This window comes from Nicotiana tomentosiformis, chromosome 8 (genome assembly GCF_000390325.3).
Source record: "Nicotiana tomentosiformis chromosome 8, ASM39032v3, whole genome shotgun sequence".
NCBI lineage: Eukaryota > Viridiplantae > Streptophyta > Magnoliopsida > Solanales > Solanaceae > Nicotiana > Nicotiana tomentosiformis.
The window spans coordinates 43,706,394-43,713,086 of NC_090819.1; positions in this window are offsets into that span (position 1 = coordinate 43,706,394).

Sequence of the window (6,693 nt, forward strand, 5' to 3'; positions counted from 1 at the left end):
CTTTAAATCTCATCACGTACATTACCTACGACAGAAAACACCTATTGCTAAGCATAAAGCTTAGTGGCGTATAAACTTTGGGCTTGGAGCCATTAACTTCTCCAATTCCCCTTTTTAGTCATAGGTAGCTCAAATGAAACATAAGTTTAAAATAATTAAACAAATATATCAAAAGTATCGAATATCAAACCTTGAAGTATTTCCACATATCAATAGCAATGTTCAAGATTCAAGTGTCAAGAAAGCATATACTATCAATCTAAGAGAGTTTGCCAAATATTCATTTTCGCCAAATATGTACGTCATGCCATCACACTAAGCATAATCAGATATCAAGATGGACCGAAGCCCCAAATCAAGTAGGGTTGAAACCTAATAGTTAAGAGAAACAAGAACCATATTAAAATTTTCTTTCTAGTTCGTACTTAACATGAACAAGTTCTATAATTTAGGACGAACCACAAACCCAAAATAAAGATGGCAAAAGATTTGAATCAAGAGGCATGGCGAGATGAGTGACAAAATCACTGCCACAAGAAGGACAAAGTCCCAACAAGAATGCAAAATGATCAAGCAATCCGTACGAGTGGGCGATTTAGCGAATATCTTACAATACTTGATATAACACGAATACAACGATATAAATTGAAGATGAGAGAAACAAAATCTCAAGTTATTTCAAAACATTCCAGCAAGTAAAAAGAGTACAGTGTTTATAGACAAACCTTAGTGTTTTACCACAAAATAGTTCAACCACAACTTGTGGACGTTGGAATCGTATATGCCATAAACCAACCAAATCCGTCCACTTCATCAAACACTTCCCCTTAGATTTTACAAGGGTATATACACCTTAAATACATAATCAAATATTTATATAAGATTAGTGACTTCAGCAACTCGAACTACACATGATATTAGTGAAAATCACCCTATATCTATTACCAATCGTCTTTCTGGATGTAGGCATTGTCGTATTATGAATAACATAGAGTTTAGGAAATTGAGTTCTTACAACTGAGCTCTACCACACGATCTAGAGTAAGAAGAAAGAGTGACAGTCCTAAATGCCCTGTAGCCTCCTGCTTATAAGTGCGGTGCACAACACACCCATAAACAAGACTCTACTAGACACGGCTTGTAGACTCCCTAGGACAGAACTGCTCTGATACCACTTCTGTCACGACCCAAACCGATGGGCCGCGACGGGCACCCGGCACCTTACTCAACCGTGTACCAATGTAACATATCTTTCTTATTACTTCATCATATACACGTGACATACGGGCCTAATAGGCCAACATGATCATTTATAAACTCAAAACATAGGCCGACAAGGCCGTACAATCTTTCACGTACACGACATTTGTCTACAAGCCTCTAAGAGTACATAATTGTCATAAAGGTCGGGACAGAGCCCCGCCATACTAAAACATACACATCTAAATCATACTGACCAAACAAGCAACTCCGGAGCAAATTGAGTGTACCAATATCTTCTGCTGAGCTGATCGCCTACTTGGAGGACTCTCGACCTATCTATCGAGACATGCGGGCATGAAACACAGCATCCCCAGGCAAAAGGGACGTCGGTATAAATAATATACCGAGTATGTAAGGAATGAAAATCAGTAAATAATAGACATGAGAGAAACATGGAGTAAAAGACTCAACATGTATGTCTGAATAGCTCTGTATATCATTTCATATTTATAATGTCATGCATATGCGTATAATGTCATACCATGCTTAGGTATATGCGTTCATAACATCATCAAGCCTCTGAGGGCATCCCATCATATCATTTCGGCCACTGTGGGCAAATCATCAACGTATACCAGCTGATCAGGTGGTGGTGCGTATATAACGCTATAACCTTTTCCCATATCCCATATACATATAATATACGCGTATATAATGCCATCTGGTCATGGGTCAATGTACATGTATAAATGCATGAAATGCATAAGAAATACGTTAATAAGATTTTCTCGGAATGTCATAAAAATAATTTGCCTGTCGGATAAATTTTATCAAATACGTATTTTTCTAAGACCCATGAAGAGAAGATATAATAATAATTCACATAGGGAATCAAGAATATAGACACCCCTAATATTTCTATGAATAGAGTCATTTATGAAGATTGTGCATTTGCTCATTTCGTTTGTATCGTATTGATCATGCCAAAAAGAAAGAAGAGATAACCTTAACATACCTGAATCGATTCTCTTTTGCGAAAACACGTAACGGTGGATCGAAGTAGGGAAAAATCCGTATGATATTCTTGAGAAAGATTACACCGTACTCCGTTATAATTGCAAAATCTCACTTTCATTTTGAATTGTTAAAGCCTGGCGTTGCTTTGATATATGCAGATGCATATGAAATCTCATATTGAATTCTTGAAAATTAATATTTTGGCATTTGACATATGCTTAAAGTTGAGATGCCTCACGTTGAAAGCCTTGGAGTTCAAAATGAATTCTCTGAAGTTTCAAAATGAATTCTTTGAGTTTCAGCAGAATTATTTCAATGACTTGCTTGGTAGGCCCCACTTGACTTTAATGACTAAGCCACCAAAAGACTCTCTTAATGCCATCTTATTCTTTGGTTTTAAGAGTCATACTTTGATAAAGCCTTGGCTGCCACATTTTTGTAGTTAAAGCTTTATCCAAAATACTATTAATTAACCACTAATCTCATGATTAATTGATAATCTCTCACTATTCAATAATTAATCAATTACCCACATAATTAAGAATTATCTCAAATTACTTATAATACTACTCACTTTTAATATACCTTATACACCTTACTATCATGGCCATGTGGTACCTTGTATGGTACTAGTCCATAAATACCGGGTATTTTAGCTCAGGCCGTATTTTATCCCAAAATGTCAAAATTCGATGAAATTCATTTTATTTGATTCGTTTACCCTTTCAGCTTCACGAATTTACTCATCAATTGTTTGAAATTGCATAATACTTATAATCTCCAAATAATCTTGTCCTTGAACTGATGTCAATTATCTTACGACAAATTCAACGTACAATACTACAGGGTGTAACATCGTCATAACAAATTACTGCGGAACGTAATATCGTCGTAATAAATTACTGCGGAGCGTAACATCTCCGTAATAAATTACTACGGAGCGTAACATCGTCGTAATAAATTACTGCGGAACGTAACATCGACGTAAAAATGCGAGGCGTAACACCTGTCATATCCGAGTGGGGCCATGCAAAAAAATTGATGTTAGCTTTAAGGAAATTAATAAATCCTGACCTGAGCTCGGGGTTTAACCTTGTTCCCAAATGAAACTTCCTTTCCAAGAATTCTTCGAATAAGGCCACTTGTTCGAGTTCCTCTGCAGTGGACTTGGTTGCATTTGCCTCCTCCAGTACCGAAAAGTATCTCGGCACCTAGTGGGATTCCGATGACTCCTCACCTTTATCATCTTCATTTGGCAAGGGAGAAGGTATTGGTTCATGTAGTTGCTATCCACTGGGCTCCTTCCCTTTTGCTGTTAGAAATCGACACTGCGTTCATCTCTCTTGCTACCGGTTGATCTCCTCTTATCTGCTTAATTCCTTCTGGGGTTGGAAACTTCAACAACTGGTGATATGTTGAGGTCATAACCTTTATCTCATGTATCCACGGCCTTCCGAGGATTACATTGTAGCTAATGTCACCGTCTACCACTTCGAATAAGGTGGTCTTGGTTACCCCTTCGGCGTTTGTGGGCAACATGATCTCTCCTCGTGTTGTCACACTTGTCAAGTTGAACCCAGCTAGGAGCTTTGTCGCCGGAATGATGCTTCCGGTCAACTTTGCTTGTTCCAGCACTCTCTATTGAATGATGTTGGTTGAGCTTCCTGGGTCAACCAAAACACGATTAATTATGAAATCTAAGACATTGAGAGAAATTACCAAAGCATCATTATGTGGCAGAAGAAGTTCGTCGGCGTCTTCCTCCGTTAAGGTGATGTCATCTTCTGCGCTTCCCGGAGTCTCTTGTTATGGGTCACTGATATCTTTGTTTTCTTGGCCCCCGAGAAGGTTAAGCCATTAATTTCATTCCCTCCAAAAATCATGTTGACAGTCAACCGAGGTCAGTCTTCTGCTGTCTTCAAAGGCTCCGCATTGTCCCGGCTACGGCCATAATTATTCTTGGCTCGGTCACTTAATAACTCCTTGATATGGCCATTCTTCAACAACTTCGCCACCACTTCAAGCAGATGCCAGCAGTCCCAATTCTATAACTGTGAGCCCCATGATATTCGCACCATAATTTAGGATCCCTCTGGCTAGAATCAGATCTGATTAGCTTTGAGAATCGCGCCTCTTTGATATTCCTCATTGCCGGTACCAATTCCACTATGCTAATGTTGAAGTTGTAATCCAATAACCTGGAATATGTGGAATCCCGGGCCCCCGATACCTCTCTTTCTTGCAACGACCTGTTGTTCCAGCCACAGTTGTTTCTTCTATCGGGAGCGAACCTATCCGAGGACCGGAACCCTTTGATGTCGTGTCCCTCGGTTCTCTCGTATAGTAGGAAACGACCTTTAGAAGATCACCGATTCGCATCAAAATCACATTTGAACTTATCCTGGTCCCTGTCTCGGTCTCGTCCCTTGGTTGATGTTGGGAACCCGAGATGATCGTCTTCTATCCTTATTTTTGACTCATAATGGTTATGGACATCAGCCCATTTGGTCGCTTGGAACTTGAGCAGGCTTTCCTTCAGCTTTCGGGAGGCGTTAGAGCTTCTTGGATTCAAACCCTTTGTGAGCGCCTCCGCTGCCCATTCGTCTGGTACAACCGGTAGCAACATCCTCTATTTCTGGAATCTAATCACGGATTCCTGCAGTAATTCGGACTCACCTTACGTGATCCTAAATATGTCCGCCTTCCTGGCCCCGGCATGGGCCTTAATGAATGAATCTGCAAGCATTTCAAAATAGTCAATTGAATGCTAGGGTAAGAGTGAATACTATGTCAGAGCCCCCTTTGATAGGGTTTCGCACGACTTCTTCAGTAGGACCGATTCGATCTCATGTTGAGCCAAATCGTTTCCTTTCACAGCCGTGGTATAAGTTGTGATGTGCTCATGCAGATCCGAAGTCCCATTATATTTTGGTATGTCCGACATTTTGAACCTCTTCGGAATCAACTCCGGTGTTGCGCTCGATTTAAACGGCAATTGAGTGTATTTTTTCGAATCTGCCCTTTCAAAACTGGTTGTGCGTCCGAAATCTGATCCATTCGGGCGTGAAACTCCGTCGCATTTTGATCCATTTGTTCATTTATTTCCCTCATGAACCTCATAAGCTCAGTTTTGAAGGGATCATTCCCATTGTCATTTCTAGAACCGCTACCGGTCCCTCCAGCACCGTCGAAACCGACCTCACCCCTTCGGGTGTTATTATCAACTCTTTGAGCCGTTTGATTCGCAGGAACGTGGGGAGGAACCGGGCCCTTCCCATTGTATTTTTGGAAGCGCTTGACAATGCTTGTTTCAACTCCGTCATTACCCTATCCTGCCTTAAGAGGTGGCTCATGATGGCTTTTTGCTGTTCCCTCAAGATTTTCACTATTTCCACGACATGTTCCTCCTTCGCGTCGTCGGGAGTTGGCTCCCGCACATGTCGAGGGTACTTCCCTTCACGAACCGGGGTTGCTTCGTCCCCTTCGTTGCGGGTGTCGCTGATTGAATCTTCATGTTGAGGCAAATTTTTGTGTCCCTCAATGTTGTGTGTGATGTTGACATCATTAGCTGCCATTTCTAATTTCTTGCTAAGGAAAAATCAAGCAAGTTAATAACAAACGTAAGGATCAAAGCAATTACGCAACTGTCTAAGCCCCACGGTGGGCGCCAAACTATTTACTCATAAAACGGTATAGTAGAATTTGTTACGTGGTTTATAGACAAACGAACTGATTTGATCCAAAAAAAAATAATGAAATAAGATTAAAAGTAAGACTTAGCAATTAAAATTGAAGAAAATGACAAGCTTGGCTTCGAGAGTAGTATCTCCGAGGACAGAAATGAGAGCAATGTAAAAGAGCAAATAAAGTTATTTAATTGAGAGCGAAAATGAAATACAACATATGTTTTGTCAAGAATTTCGTGCCTTACAATTGCTGTTGAGCCTACTATTTATAGTTATACCTAGAGAAACAAGATCCTAGGATCAAGCCCTACTTAAATGATAATAAAGGAGTCATTGATGAATATGTAACAGCAAGCCATGAATGCAAATATTTTCTGCAACGACTGCCCATTTAATGTTAGAGAATATTCTTCATTGAATGCTATCCAATGACAAATATTCGATCTACTCCCATTGACCATGCTCCATTCGGGGTCTACCCGATGTCAATTGTACCTGTTATTTCCGGTACTGATTATTACTTGATTCGCCTTTTATTTGTCATCGGTTCCACGTGTCATGCTATCATTCGATCATTTATTACAATCCAATTTTACCCTATACAGTACAAACTTAATATTTGGACAAGATATCTAGTGCATTGCATGAATATAGAGACTAATATAAAATATAAATATATATAGATAGATAAATAAAAATATAAATAGGTATATGATTTTTGTGCCAAACCATGAGGAGTAGAAGACAAAATCTTAAAAAAAAAAAAAAAGAGAAAAAGGGAAGGAAA